At 43.5% G+C, this 15732-nt stretch overlaps 1 protein-coding gene across 2 annotated transcripts in view; it reads left to right on the top strand.

Annotated features, from left to right (window-relative positions):
- The first annotated feature begins 271 nt into the window (after positions 1-271).
- Positions 272-15732, top strand: part of Cab39 (calcium binding protein 39) — a 70804-nt gene continuing 55343 nt past the window's right edge. Inside the window, exons 1-2 of one of the 2 annotated variants that reach the window (XM_055616595.1) lie at positions 278-657; positions 7057-7198. The gene's annotated coding sequence lies outside the window, so the exon portion shown is untranslated. Of the gene's footprint in view, positions 658-7056; positions 7199-15732 lie in introns of both variants that reach the window. The other variant, XM_055616594.1, reaches the window with a different exon arrangement.

Here is a 15732-nt window from a genome sequence, read left to right as displayed (position 1 = left end):
TCTGCAGAATTCAAGTTTTAGGACTTGAGGAAGTGAGCGTGTGTTCCTTCAGGAAGAGGGCTCAGATGCCCAGGAAGAGCAGAGCACCAGCTAGCGAGTGGCCCTTAGAAGGCCTCGCCCGCACTGTTTCTCCTTTTTTCTGTGCCTCCAACTCTCCTCTCGCCTGAGAGTCAGGCGTCCTGAGTCCTCCCTGCCGCCCGGGGGCGCCCGAGGCCGCAGAGGGCGTTGCGGCGCCGCCCGACGTCGAGCCTTCGGCGGCTGCGCAGTTCGCACGTCAAAGCCGGGCTCAGGCCGGAGCTGGGCGCGGGGCGCCAGGAGCCGCGCGGCCTGAGAGAGTCCGGGGCTTCGGTATCCTCGAGAAGGCGGAGGCGACCTCAGCGGCGGAGGCGGCGCCGGACCTCAGAGCCACAGGCGCAGCCCGACCGAGCGCAGGAGCGCGGCCGCCGCAGCGGGAACTCCTGGGCCACCGTCCGCCCGCGCAGCCGCCGCCGCCGCCGCGGGAGCCCGTCGCCCGGAGCAGCTGCGGGCGGAGGACAACGGAGGGCCGGAGCGTCCGAGCCGCGCCGCGGGGACCGAGCGAGCAGCCCGAGGCGGCGGCGGCGGAGGACGGGGACGGCGACGACGCGGAGAGGGAGCTCCCCGGCCCGGCCCAACCCCGTGAGTGACCCCCCGGCCCGGCCCTGCTCGCGACGCGGACGCCCGCCGGCTTCCGCCCGGCCCGCCTCCATTTTCCCGGGTGGCGGCGGCGGGAGCGGCCCGGGGCAGCCGGAGCTCCGGGCGCCGCCCTTGCCCTCGCCGCGGCTAGGCTCCTGGGGCCTGCCGACCGGCGCCGCACCTAACCCGGCAGGAGCCGGCCGGGCCAGCTGTCACTCCCGCCGCGCCGGGCACTCGGAGCACCGAGCCCCCGACCCCCGCGCAGCCTCCCGGGTAGCGGGACGCGGAGCCTTATCTTTGTAGAGAACCTTTGAGGAAAAATACCTAACTGATTTCTGGCTAGGAATTGTGCGGGCGGCGCGTTCCCGGGTTCGGTTGGAGCAATCCAAAGCGCCGGCTGCGTGCCGGAGCCGGAGCCACTCCGAGGTGAACCCAGCCCAGAGGTGCCCTCCCCCGGGGAGCTTTAACGCTGTGATGTGAGAGATAAGGCGAGTACACAAATAACCGAGGTACCAGGCAGGAGGGGAGAGATAAGTTCCGTTTAGGAACTATCAGTTGCTGGAAAGGTGCTCCAGGAAGACCGGACCTGTCGATCGTTTCCGCCTTCCCACGAATCTGGGAGGCTTCCTGGGTGAGGCGGTGCTAGACCGGGTCTGGAAGGCTCGATTGGATTCTGAAGGAGAAGGGGGTTGCCGAGGAGAAGGGCGTGGAGGGGCAACAAAGCTGGAGGACAAAGGTACAAAGAGCATGGGAATGTTGTTAATTCCATCATCCAGCGCCGCTCTAGGTGAGCTAGACTAAAGAGGCGGTTGGGGTCAGCTTTTGAATGGTGTCGAGGAGCTGTTGAGCGACCTTCCACGGAAAACTTAGAGCTAATTTTTCAGTGACTCATGAAGCCGGAAATGTATGCTAGGGCATCTTAAAGGCGCTCTTGTGAAAGACAGGAGAGCAGACGAGGCCACAGTCAGGAGTTAACATTGTTTCTTTAAATATACTGCAGTTTGAGATCGATTTCTGACAGCTTTCTGGGATATTTAAGTAAATCCATGTCCAAGCCAAGGAAACTATTTGCAGAAAGTGTCACTAGATGTGTGCTTGTCTGAAGTTACGGGGGGAAAAAAAGGTGCCTAAATTAACCTCTGCACACACGAGGCATTCGTGTTGGTGAGTTCTTTAAAATTGCATTGGAACTTCTAGACCCCCGTGTTGGAATTGAAATTCAAACTGCCGATTAATAAAAATAAGAACTATCAAACTATTAGCAATAGTATAGACAGACAGTTGGGCACACACCACTTTCTATACGTTTTCTTGTTTAGTTTTTAGTTATGAAAATGTTGGAGAAACAAGTGAAAGTTTTTAAGCTCCATTTCGTAGGTTTAAAAAACTAGCAAATAGTAACAACGAAAAGCTTACAATATATATGACTTGTAGGAATTGGCTTAGAAGTTAATAGCGTTGTAAGCTCTTATGTGTACAAAGAAATACCCACTCTTTTCAGTTTTATATTTTTATCAAAGTAAGACATGATCTAGATGGTGGTGGTGAGGAACGCTTTTAGGCAGAGGCTGGAAGAAGATAACTGAGTTTGCAACCAACCTAATATACATAAGGAGCTGCAGACCAGCCAGATAAATACAGTGAGTCAGGCTCTGTCTCTCTCTTTTGAGGAAGACGTGCTCTTTGAAACGTGGAAGTAGTAGTCCATCTCTGGTTTCTCCACTTCCCTCGTCTTCCCCACCCCACCCCCATCTTTTGAAACAGTGTCTCACTGTGTAGCTTAGGTCCTCTGACCTGCCATCCTCCTGCTTTGGGCTTTCAAGTGCTAGAATTACAAAACCAACTGGATTTTTATTAACTTTTCTTAATCTTACCACTTAGATATTGTTGCTGTCACCATTTTGCATATTTCTTTTTTGGGAGGGGGTTTTCTATATATATTTTCAATCAAGAAAATATGTACATTTATTTATTTGTTTGTTTATTGGCATTTTGAGACAGCCACTTACTGGCCCAAGCTGTCCTGGAACTTGCTGTGGAGGCCAGTCTAGCTTTTAAAACTCCAGATAGTTCCCATGACCCAGCCTCCTCAGTGCTGGGCATGAACCAACAGTCCCAGTCTGGAAGTTTTCTTTAATGTTTTGTTTGGCCTTTACCTGACAAGGTTGCATTGTTATTTAAGTCTTCTTGTTTGAAGTATATTTATTAGCTTCTCTTCTCTCTTTGTTGCTTATTGGATATATTTTTATTTGGCAGAATGCATATATGTGATCATGAGGAATGGAGAAGAGCACACAGACCTGGCTTTGTGAGCAGAAGTACTTGTAGGAGTCACTGAGGGTCTGGAGAGATGGCTCAGTGGTTAGGAGTGTGTGCTGCTTTGCAGGGATAGGTTCTGAGTTCTGCTGCTGTTGGGTTCCAATTCGGTTCACAGCTGCCTGTCTAGCTTGAGCTCCTCCACACACTCCTGTTTTCCACCGACCCTTAACTCATGTTTACACACCCACATGTATACACAGTTTAACAAATAAGGACACTGAAAAGATTGTATTCATAGTTGATATACTGTCTCCATTTACACTGATGTGGCCCTTCCTACCTCTGTTCTCCTACTACCCTCTGTTCTATACTAGGGCTGTCCACAGAGATAACTAGTTGTTGATCATGACATCAGGAGACAGACTGAATATATATCTTTAGATATATCTTTCTTTCTTTGTCTTTTTGTTTTTGTTTTTTTGCCAGGTTGGCCTCGAACTCAGCCTTCTATTTCTGCTGCCCTGAGTACTAGGATTAAAGTCGTGCACCAACATTATATATTTGTTATTGGCATAGGAAATTTCTTAGTGAAATAATATACTGTTATTACGGGGGGGGGTGTTAAACTGTGGGTCCTTACATTAAATTAGCTTTTTCTTTTGTGTTTTACATGCTAAACTGTATTTATATAGTTCCTGTTTCTTTTTCTAGTGACATAGAAAGTGAGATGATGAAATAGGCTGTTTTTATTTTAGTTTTCTGTTTGGTTTGGTTTGGATTGTTTGTGTGTGTGTTTGTTTGTGTTTGGTTTGGTTAGGTTATTTGGGTTTGTTTGTTTTTAAAGATTTTTCAAGACAGGGTCTCTGTGTAGTCTTGGCCCTCCTGGAACTTGCTCTATAGATCAGGCTGGCCTACAAACTCAGATCACCTGCCTCTGCCTCCCCAGTGCTGGGGTTAAAGGCTACTACCACTGGGCTTTTGTTCCTGTATTTTTGAGATAAGGTCTGATTCAGTACCCCAGACTGATCTGAACTTTGCAGCCGAGGCTGGCCTAGAAATTGTGATAATCTTTCTGCCTTAGGCAGATGTTGGAAATACGTATGTGCCGCCATATTCTACAGACTTGAGTTTTTGTAAGATTAATATGAAATAGTTTGGAAAGTCCCGTTATTTATTGAGTTTGGTTTTATAATTTGTCTTATGTGAATCCTGAGTGTATAGTGCGAGTGTATATACCCTATAGCATCTTTGTGATTTTTTTCAATACTCAAAGCTTTTCTTTCAATCAATCTTTGTTAAGTATATATTTTTCTAGCAATTACTATATTTTACCAAGAGCATAATTTTCCTGAAAAATTTGATCAGTAACTGTTAATACCGGTCCTGCTGACCTTATAAATATTTACATGTAGATGCAGACACAAATTCCCTCTCCCCACAAACATAAAAGATAAAATTCAGTGGTAGATTAGATTTCCATGTAGTGTCTTTTAGTTACCATTGTTGATGCTTGTAATTTTGCCTCATTTTTTAAAAAATCTCTTTTTCTCTTTTCCATGGGCCTTTGGGTTTTTTGTTTGTTTGTTTTGTTTTGCTTTGTTTTTGAGACAGGGTTTCTCTGAGAGCCCTAGCTGTCCTGTATCTTGTTCTGTAGACCAGGCTGGCCTTGAACTCAGAAATCTACCTTACTCTGTCTGGGATTAAAGGCGTGTGCCACCACCTGGCTCCATGGGTAGTTTTAGTAAAGTATTTGCTTTTATGGGCACTCTTGTGTGTTATATAAATGTCATAGATATATGGATAATTGCAAAGTTTTATTTTTGTAGATAAAATTTTGTCATGTGATGAAACAGTGGGGAAAATGCAATCTTCATGGATCTCTGGGCTAGGTTACTTTTGAATTTTAATATTTCATTCTGGAATTATAAAGATACTGTATTTGTATGTGTGCAGACCAAACCACCTAGCTGAAGTTGCACAAGGGTGTATAGTCATTCTGTTGGTTTTTATCAGAGAGGAAACTGATACTCAATCTTTAGTAAAAAGACTAAAGCTGTGTTTGAGATTTCTTAAAGTTGTGTGGATTTTTTTGTTTTCGTTAAGGTCCAGGTATGTAGCCCATACTGGCCTCAAACTTATGGTCCTTGTGCTTCACCCTCTTTACAGGTATGTGGTACTTGGGTAGACTATTCCTAACTATGGATCTGTATCTTAGCTCCCCACCACCACCACCCTCCCTTTTTTTTTTTTTTCTTCAGTGGTACAGCTCTGGTTGTCCCGGAACTCCTTTGTAGACCAAGCTGGTCTTGAACTCACAGAAAGTGGCTTGTCTTTGCCTCTGTGAGTGCTGGGATTAAAGGCATGCCCTACCATGCCTAGCTCTTTTTTTTTCCCTTGAGACAGGATATTACTATGCAGATCACACTGGCCTCAAACTCACAGTGGTCCTCCTGCCTTTGTCTCCCTAGTGCTGGGATTAAAGGCTTGAGCCACCACACCTGGTTTAATGATTTATCAATCCAGAGTACATTGTGGAGGGAACAAATGGAGGCAGTATTTTCACTACCATTACTTGTAGACTAGTCTGGGAATAAAATGATAAATGTTTTGCCTGTCTCTCAAACTATCCGACAATTATGAGAAGAGTTATTGAAGTTCTTGGTAATGGAGCTTAGATTGGATGTTAACGGCTCATTGCCGTCAGCATCACGCGTGCACATGCGTGTGTGTTGATGTGTGCAGTCCACTGTTGTGCCATTTTTATCTTAAAGAACTTACTGTTGGTGTCACTTTAATTTTCCCTAGGAAGGAAGGGGCAGAGCAAGATAGACTTGTGATCTATAGCAGCTGTGAATTTAAACTGGCAGGGGAAGGGGGAATGGCATGCAGAAAATTTCAAGAGGTCAGTCAGGTGTGCAGTAGCCCCAAAGGAGAGTGGCAAAGCCTGCCCCGGCCGTTTATGTTGGCTGTGTCCAGCGCATACCTATTCCTTGATTACTTCTTCTAACTTGAGACCTTGTTATTCTTAACACTCAGATCCAGGGCAGATTGTTTTAGGCTGTATTCAGGTTTATGTTTGCTTGTTTATGTGAATAGTTTTTGGGCAGTGGGGCAGGGTCCCATTGTAGCCTAGGTTGGCCTCCAGTTCACTGCTTGTAGACCAGTCTAGTTCTCTTCCTCTCTCAGTTTCCCAGGTACTGGCTTATGGGCATGCACCAACACACTCAACTGTGTGAGTGTGCGCACGTGCATTTTCAGGGCATTTTACAAAGAAAGAAAGCCTAATTAATGTTTAGAGGCAGCCTGGTTTTATTGAGTAGTTGTTCTTAGGAGCATTATCCAGTGGGTACATTGTTTAAGACCAAGGAAGTACAATAATGTTATAACATCCCAACTCATTGATTAATTCTGATAAAATGTTTATCTGAGAAGCAGTAGGTTTTGTGGTGTTAAGTTGCTGCTTTATATCCCTGTCTAACGGTGCTGTTAATTGCATTGGTTGTAGTTCTTCTCCACAGATCACAAACCCATATCAAGCACCGGGGAAAACAGCCTGAACAAGTTGTGGTTTACAGGTCTTTGTGGCCCACTCTTGGATTCATGGGATTTGGAGGGCAAGATTAATTTTGGGATTAAAAACACTGCGCTTGGGTTGGTATCTGTACTGCCCTTCAGTGCGTTCTGTGACCCCTGGCAAGTTCCTGCAGTCCTTCCCTTTTAACTTAGATTCCTCAGAGGGATGATACATGACTACATCTGAGAGATGGGCCTGTCACCTACTAACTGCCCAGACACCGGAAGTTTTGTGATGACAATAATAGACTGTTCTGGGTGGAAGAAACTTTAGAACTTCAGAAACAATCTAGTCAGAATGGTTCTTTCTGCAGATGGAAATGGTGAAGCGCACTGGAACTAGAGGCAAGGTTTGGTTTAAGTGCAGCCACTTACCTAGTACTGGTGTACAGGTTATGAGCTGTGGGACTGGAGCTGGGTTTCGTTGTTCTTCATGTAGATTGCTTGAGTGAAATTTTTATACTTTATGTAGTAATGTCTTTTGAGCTTGTCTTCTAACATTAACAGAAAATTGTATTCCTCATATGGTAAATGGCCTTTAGCACATAGTATGCATTTTTTTTGTTCTAGCATACAAATGTTCATGATTGTGTTTGGGATGGCAGTCTGAAGATTAAAGATGAAATAGAGAATCAAGGGAGATGAACAGAAATTACTAGATAAACTTGACATGGCTACCATCACATGTTGACGTGTTGGACAAACCTCTAAGGTAGGTGGTGCCCCGTCATCATCACAGGTGGGAAACCAAAGGGAAAGGCTCCTCCAAGGTCAGGGAAAGAGGGCAGTGGAGCTGGGGTGAGAAACCAGGTCTGCCTCACTGCAAAACAGGAATTCTCTGGGCTGTACACTACTTCATCATGTGAAACAGTTTGTTTTCCTCAGTAGGGATTTGTTTCTTGTTGAACATTTTTGAGTTTGTGTTTTTAAATGAAGGTTTATAAATAAAGGCAGTCGAGTATTTTTAATAGATTTCTAAATAATAGCCACATGTTATAGCCCCCAAAAAATGTTTTGTTTTAAATGTTTCAGTTGTCTGGTTATAATTGCTTAGTAGTTTATAGTTTAGTTAGGCCAGTAGGTAGCATTTATCTTTTATATGACTCCTACTGTGAGAATGGGAGGCATGTGGGCAGTAGGCGGGGCTGGGTTCTGATGAGATGACTAATGATGTCATCACTCAGGGCTTCAGTCATCCTTTATTCTACTGAGAAGCCTAGGTTGGAAACCACTGAAGTCTAGACTGCTCTTATCCTGTGATCACATGTGGGGATGGGACTTCGTTCTCTTTCCCACTCTGGGGTTCTCTTTGGTCTTGAAAGGTGTCTCTTTATGAGAAGTTGAAGGCATGTGACTGCACTTGAACATTTTTTTCTCCCAGTTGGTCAGGTGCCTGGAGTTATTTCACACTATTTAAGTATTCTGCATGAGGTAAAGGTGAACAGCAAAAAGTCTTATTTTCTAATTCTCTGCCTTTGTACTTGCAAGATGTTGAGAGCTAATGTTATATGGTAGTAAGGTGCAGGTTTAGTAAGTCAGGTAATGATTAACAAGCTCTCAAAGCCTCAGTGAGTTGAATAGTCACAGTTGTGAAGCCCTGTGTTTAGGGAAAAGGAAAAACATGAACCAACAGCAGTGAGTGGAAAGGAAAGACCAAATCTGTACAACCGAGTTGGAGAGGGCAAGGGCAGTCAAGGCAGTTCCTTGGTTGCTGGCTGCCACTCTACCTTCGTAAAGCCCTTCCTCCTACTCAGACACCACTCCACCTGCCCAGGGTGGTGACTGTGGCAGAAGACAAGAGGGACACTGACCGAGTGACAGCTCCTCAGATGACTTGTTTCATTCACATGTTAGGAATATTCTGCTAAGTATTGTTTTAAGTGCCTGACTTGAAGAAATTGTTGATCAGCCTGAGCAATTCTCTGCTTTAATAGGAAGCTGCCCGCCATCTGAGAGTCAGGCAGGGTTAGCTCACCAGTCATCTGTGCAGATTTTCTGGTCCTCCCCTCTGCAGTCATCGCTTTACCGTGTGCTCAGCCGTTGTGAGTTATGCTCGCTATAGAAGTTGTAAATTGTTGGAATAGACAGGTTTGGGGTTTTCTTTTTGTTTGGTTTGGTTTGCTTTGGTTGGTTGGTTTGATTTTTGTTTTGTTTTTTTCAAAACAGGGTTTCTCTGTGTAGCTTTGGCTGTCCTGGAACTAGCTCTGTAAACCAGGTTGGCCCCAAACTTACAGACATTGCCTTGCCTCTGCCACCTGAGCCCTGGCATTAAAGGGTTGTGCCACCACCTCTGGCTAAAAGTTTTTAGTTTTTTTCTCACTTTTAAAAAAGTTTTTAAAGTCTATTTTGTATTTTCAGGAAATATAATATTTCTGTACATAATAAATTATCCAGGCGTATGATAGTGTGATAAAATTTGTAGTCAGCAGAGATGAACTGCTTAACCAGAGAACATTTTCCTGTTTCTTATTTCTGTTTTATTTGTTTGCACTTGAAAGTGCTTTATGCAGTTGAAGAGATTGAAGTAGAAAGTTAAAGGATTCCTTCTTTTCCCTCCGGTAAGTTTGCCAAGTTGTATTTTGTAGAGTATTAGTCTTTTGATTGCTCAGTAACTCTGTTATTGTGGGTCTTGTGGGGATGAGGGCAAGGGTCTCATGTCGAGGCTGGCCTTGAATTTTCAGTATAGCTTAGGGTGTCTTTGCATTCCTGGTTTTCTGTCGCTGCCTCCCAGTTGGTTACAGGCGTGTGCCGCAGGGTCTTGTCTGTTGGTTTGAATGACTGATCAACATACGCTCAAGGCGACTCTTTACCGCCAGTCTTTAAGTCTTTATCCTAAGCCATGGAATTTTATTTTTGAAGGTGACTTTTTCTTTTGCAGAGCTTGTCAGAGAAAATAGTGTATATTATGACCATTTCCAACAGCACCAAAATGGGCAGTATGTCCCAAAATGACCAAAGATTATTTGGTCATGATGTCCTTTTCCCTGGGAAGACTGACAAGGCCCATAAAAGAGGTTCCATTGGAATATTTGAATATTTAAAAGAGGTTCCATTGGAATATTTTGTACACTCGTTGTTAGGATTTGTATAGCATTTATTATTTGAAGTTAACATTTTTTTAAATGGTAGTCTTGCTTTGTAGTTCTGCCTGGCCTAGAACTTGCTAGGTAGACTAGGCTATCGTAGAACTTTTGGCACTTGCCCTCTGAATGCTGGGATTACAGGTGTGCTACCAGGCCCAACTAGGAGGTGATAAAAGAATTGTTATTTTTAAAAATTTTTATTTCATTGCATTGGTGTTTTGCCTGTATGTATGCCTGTTTAGGGTGTTGGATCCTCTGAGTTTGCAACTAGAGTTGCAAACAGTTGTGAGCTGCCAAGTGGGTGCTGGGAATTGAACGTAGGTCCTCTGCGAGAGCAGTGTTCTTAACTACAGGGCCATCTCTCCAGCCTCCTAGAATTGTGATTTTAAAATGGGTATTTTGTCAGCATATAGATGTATGTACCGTGTGCACACCTAGTGCCCGTGAAGGCCAGAAGGTGTCAGATCCCCTAGAACCAAAGGTGCAGATGGCTATGAGCCACCATGTGAATGCTGGGAATCAAACCCTGGTCCTCTGGAAGAGTTCTGTACCATATCTGCAGCCTATGAAGCAGTTTTGTGTCTCTGTCTGTCTGGCTAGCTAGCTAGCTAGCTAGCTATCTTTGGTATTGTTTTTTCAAGGCAGGGTTTCTCTGTGTCACTTTGTAGACAAAGCTGGCCTGTGCCTCCTTGAGTGCTAGGATTACAGGCATGTGCCACTGTGCCCAGATGCATGAAGCAGTTTTTAAATCTTATTATGTGTGATGCTTTCCAGTATTCTAGATTTGTTAATGCTTGTTACGAGCTACTAGCGATAGCTCATGGTGCAATTTGAAATCTATTTTTAGGTTACACTGATTTATAATCGTGGGAGTTATAAGAGTGAGGCTGTACCAGACAGACAGTTCTGTAAATGAAACAGCTTAAAAGCTCAGTGTTCATAGGGCCATAAGGAAAGACTTAAATTTTAGTTGTATGCTGCTGGGGATCATATTGTATGCCCACTCTCCCCTGATTGCCCTGTCTGTAGACTGCTGTCTGTAAAGACGTTTGAAGGTTCAATAAGAAAGTGCTATACACAGTACCTGGTGTGGTCCAGGTTCCTATTATACGGTAGTTGGTATGGTAATTGTAGTTTTCAGAGATTTTCTTCAGTGCCATATGTACTTTCAGAACTATTTTATGACTCTGGAAATTCATTAAGTAGCCATCAGTGAACCTGGACTCTTTGATCTGTAGTTGAATGTGTCATTTGTTGTGATGTCAGCAAAAAGGACACACATTTTACCTTCTAGTTAGAAGCTTTATGATACAGTATTGCACAATTAAAGTTTTCTCTTACACAATTTCTTAAGTAAGCATGTAATTAAATGCAAACATATCCATACTAGCCCAGCATCATGGTGCATGCTTGTAATCCTATCTCTCAGGATGTTGAGGCAGGAGGATCACACATTTGAACCTAGCCTAGGCTGTATAGTGAGACCCTGTCTAAACAGAGTACTTGCTTACAACAATGATTAGTTTCTTATAGTTCTTCTTTTTTGTGATTTGTTTTTAGTTTATGTCCATTGGTGTTTTGGCTTTTATGTATGTTTGTATGAGGATGTTGGATTCCCTGGAACTGGAGTTACAGACAGTTGTGAGCTGCCATGTTGGTGTTGGGAATTGAACCTGGGTCCTCTGGAAGAGCAACCAGTGCTCTTAACCAGTTGTATATCTCTCCAGCCCCATTTCTTCAAGTTATAATTCACTAAAACAAAAATAAATAATGATGTTTCTTATTTTATCCCCATTTCTACTGGGTATTTTTATTCTGTTCGTAATGCTTCTATTGCCACTGGGGCCTTAACCCAAGAAAAGAGACATTTAGAAGAGGTCAGTTGGTGGAGGCCAAATCAACCGTTCTAGTAAACATAACTGGCTGTTTTATATATTTGTGTGACCCATAACACATTTGAGTTTTTCTCCATTTGACTTTTTTTCCTAAGACTTTTAAAAACTATGTTTTATAACACCACAACTGCTACTACTCCATACCCTCCAAAAAAGGTCAGGTGTAATGGCTCGCTTCTTTAATCCTAGCACTCAGGAGGCAAGCTGATCTCTGTATTCGAGGTCAGGCTGGTCTACATAGAGTGCAAGGACAGCCAGAACTGCACAGTGAAACCCTTGTCTTGGAGGGAAAAAAATGTTTCAACTGTAGTGTATTTGAATTGGCGATGTGCACGTATGTTCAGGTACTGCCAGAGGATGGAGGTGAAGAAACCCTTGGAGTTAGACTTATAAGAGGTTGTGAGTTATCCAGCATGGGTGCTGGGAACTGAATTCAGGTCTTCTTCAAGAGCAGCAGGCACTCTTAACTGCTAAGCCATCTCTCCAGACCCTGATGAACATGTTTAATGGGAGTCGTGGTAGACCTGGAAAGGGGCTTCTCTGTTAATTAAGTACAGTGAGTAGTCAGGTAGACTAGAATCGCTAGTCTACAGTACACTAAAGGTGCTAAAATAAGCTATAGATAGCTTCCTCTGCACATGCCAACTCAGGATGAAAATAGCATGTGAATTCTGTGTGGTGTAAGAACAAGATTAAAAAATAAATAATTGACAACCTACACATGTATACCAGTTGCTGGTACATTCTCAAGACCTATATAAGTATTCAGCCCTTTTATAAGAACCCAGTATTTTCAGGTGTTTAATACATGAAACGATGGCCTCAGTTATAAATCTAGAAAGGGTCCTACATTCAGAACTGTGGTACAGAGCTTAACCTTGTACATGTAGTAGCTTTTTTGTGTTCAAGAGAATGGGTTGTAGACCTGTCCTGGAACATAGCCAGGCCAACCTTCCTGGTCAGGCTCTTTGTTCCTGGGTTGATTTCTACTGAGAAGAAATGGAGTCTTACAGGAAGACAAAGTTTAAGTGCTCTTTCACAGACAGCAAAGGTAAATTTACAAACCACAGAGCCGGAACTTAGTACGATTGCTGGAGGCCACAGCCAGGTGTTGATTTCTAGAAGCTCCAGGCCATTTATTAGCTGATTCCTTTTTCTCAGGATTCTAACTAGGGAAAACATTCAGGTTGTTTTAAGTTGGAATGTTTTTGATGTTTTTACAAAGTAATTCTGTTGTGCTGGTTAGGTTTGGGGGATTTTGGTTTGTTTGCTTGTATAGTTTTTTGGGGGTTTTTTTTGTGTTTTGGGTTGGATTGTTTCTTTTTGAGTATAAAGGTAGAGTTATCTGGGAAGAGGAAACCTCAACTGAGAAATCATCAATCAGTTTGGCCCTAGTCAAACCTGTGGGGGGTTTTCTTGATCCCAGCATTTGGGAGACTGAGGCAGGAGGATCACAAGGTTGAGTGTAACCAGCCTCGATTACAGTGAGATTTTACCTTTAAAAAAAAAAATCTTCCAGTGTTTCTGTTTTCTCCCATTACTTACTATCTTATGCTTGTGTTACCCTGGCTGTCCTGAAACTCACTCTGTATACAGGCTGGCCTCAAACTTAGAGATCCACTTGCCTCTGCCTTCCAAGTGCTGGGAGAAAGATTACTGGCCCTGAGAAAGATTACTTAATAAGAAACTTTTAGACAGGGTTGAAGAGAGGTCATGTGAAGTCACTGGGTTTTGAGGAATATGCAGTCAAGTCAGTGTAGATCTGAGGGCTCACAAGAAGAGTGCTCCCTTAGTGCACATGCAACCCTGGGGTCACTTCCAGCGCCACCAGAAAAAGTGCAAGCACCGCAAAGAAAATGAAAGTTATGAAGTGTGCCTGAAGGGGAAATGGATCCAGTCCACTATCCAGGATAGATGTCTACTGATGGGAGATTGAAGAATTGGGACATGTGCCTCAAGGTAAAATGTCATCCAACCTGCCGTCAGGATGGATGGATCTTGATGGGAGAGTAGAGTTGGGACATGGGCATATTCTCCTGTAAACATAAGGAACTGTCAACATTTGCCAGGGGAGACTTGGCCTTCATCACTAACAAATACTTTAGGCACAGGTGACCCTTTGTCAGAAAAAGTATGACTTTGTGTTTGTCCTCACACAATTGCTCAGTTAATCTCTTTTGGTTTATTAAATTGCTCTGGTTTAGAAGACAGTCATTATACCATTTAATGATGCAAGAGTACTGTTGTCTCCACCTAGTTTGACTTTAAGGCACTAATTCTGGAGTCAGCCCACTCACAGGTCTTTGAAACTAAAGCAGTTTTTAAGAGATTCACTTCTCAGAATGAAAGCTGTGATGTTGCAGTATATCTAACTATAAAATGTCTGCATAGCCCTAAGTCTGTCTTGAAAACAGACATTCCAAGCAGCTCTGTCTGCATTCTCTCTTCCTTTTTCAGGAAGTGTCACAGAGAGAATTTAAGGGTTAGTGTTCTTGTTTTTAATTTGTTATGTATATGTGTGGATTCCTTTGTGTGCGCGCCTACATGCGTACCCTCAGAGAATTGGGGGCCATACGTCAGTTACTGGTATCTTCGTAAGTCCATCTGCATTATATTTTGGGGTAAGATGGAGTGGATTGATTGATTTTGAGGGTCTCACTATATAGTCTTGCCTGGCCTGCTAGTTAGATCAAGCTGGTTCATTCCACTTTGTTTTGTTTTGATAAAAAGAGTTCAGTGAGCCCAGAGCTCATTGACTTGGTATAGTAGCTGGCCAGTGAGCTCCAGATGTCTGCCTGTCTCTCCTTGTGCTCTCCCCCAACACTCTCCAGCTTTGGGTTATATGTTCACCGTCAAGCCCAACTTTTTAATATGGGTTCCTCGAATGTGAACCCAACCTGTCATGTTTGCATTTTACCGAAAGTGCCATCTCCCCTTTGTGTTTGTTTTATTTGGGCCTTGTTGTGTTTAGAATCAGAGTTTTTCTATGTACCCTGAGCTAGTCTCAAATTTGTGGTACTTACTTCCTCATCTTCCCATGTGGCAGTATAGTGCCAGTTTTCAAATGGTTGATATTGATACCATGTAACTCTTAGAAATAATTATTGTTCTTGTATTTACCTACCTATATATTTATGTAATTTTAATTGATTACTTATATCTTGCCTGAATCTGCAAGCAAATATATATGCAAAGGGTATATATTTACAAGGTCATTTTAAGAGTTCAGTTTAGGATGATTGTGGGAGAAAATTTGCATTTCCCTACATAATCTTTTTTTTAAATTATATTTTATTTATTTTTTATTTTTATTATTAGTTACATTTATTAACTCTGTATCCCAGCTGTATCCCGCTCCTTCATTCTCTCCCAATCCCACTCTCCCTCCCTTATCTCCTTTCTGAGTCCACTGATGGGGAGGACCTCCTCCCCTTTCATCTTACCCTGTTTTATCAGGTGTCTTCAGGACTGGCTGCAAAGTCCTCCTCTGTGGCCTAGTAGGGCTGCTCCTCCCTTGGGGAGTAGGGAGGTCAAAGAGCCTGCCATTGAGTTCATGTCAGAAATAGTTACTGTTCCCCTTACTAGGAAAACCCACTTGGTTACTGGGCTACCACAGGCTACATCCAAGCAGAGGTTCTAGGTTATATCCATACATGGTCCTTGGTTGGAGTATCAGTCTCAGAAAAGAGCCCTGTGCCCAGATATATTTGGTCCTTGTGGAGCCCCTATCCTCTCCATGTCATACTAGCTCCCCCTTCTTTCATGTGATTCCCTGCATTCTGTCTTAGTATCTGCTTTGATACACTGCTAGGTGTAAGAATAAGCAGACAGTAGTTTTCTTGTTGTTGCTGTTTTAAGACTGGAGAGTGAACCCCAGGACTTTGAACATACCAGACAAGTACTCTGTCACTTATTCCAGACCCCATCCATTTTTGTTGTTCAGTCCTTTAATGACAGATCTTTAGCCCCCAGAGTGGGTATGCAGATCATATAGGAGTCAAAGGTGATGCCACTCTTGCCACTAGGCCAGTTTGTATCTCTCTGAGGTTTAGAGGACAAATGCCAAACTCACGTTTAGAACTGCCCTTCTCGTGAAACCTAGGAGGTGTGTGTCCACTGCCCCCCACCCCAATAAATCAGAGCTCTCTTGTTTCTTCCAGCAAAGCAAGGATTTTAACTTTAGTAAGATTTTATCTTGGGAAATTACTCAAATACTTGGGTCATGGGGGTAGGTGTGGATACACCTGGCTCCCACAAACAGCTGGGAC

This window comes from Psammomys obesus, unplaced genomic scaffold (assembly GCF_907164565.1).
Source record: "Psammomys obesus unplaced genomic scaffold, mPsaObe1.curated_primary_1811, whole genome shotgun sequence".
Lineage (NCBI taxonomy): Eukaryota > Metazoa > Chordata > Mammalia > Rodentia > Muridae > Psammomys > Psammomys obesus.
This window is presented reverse-complemented; position numbering and strand designations above follow the sequence as displayed.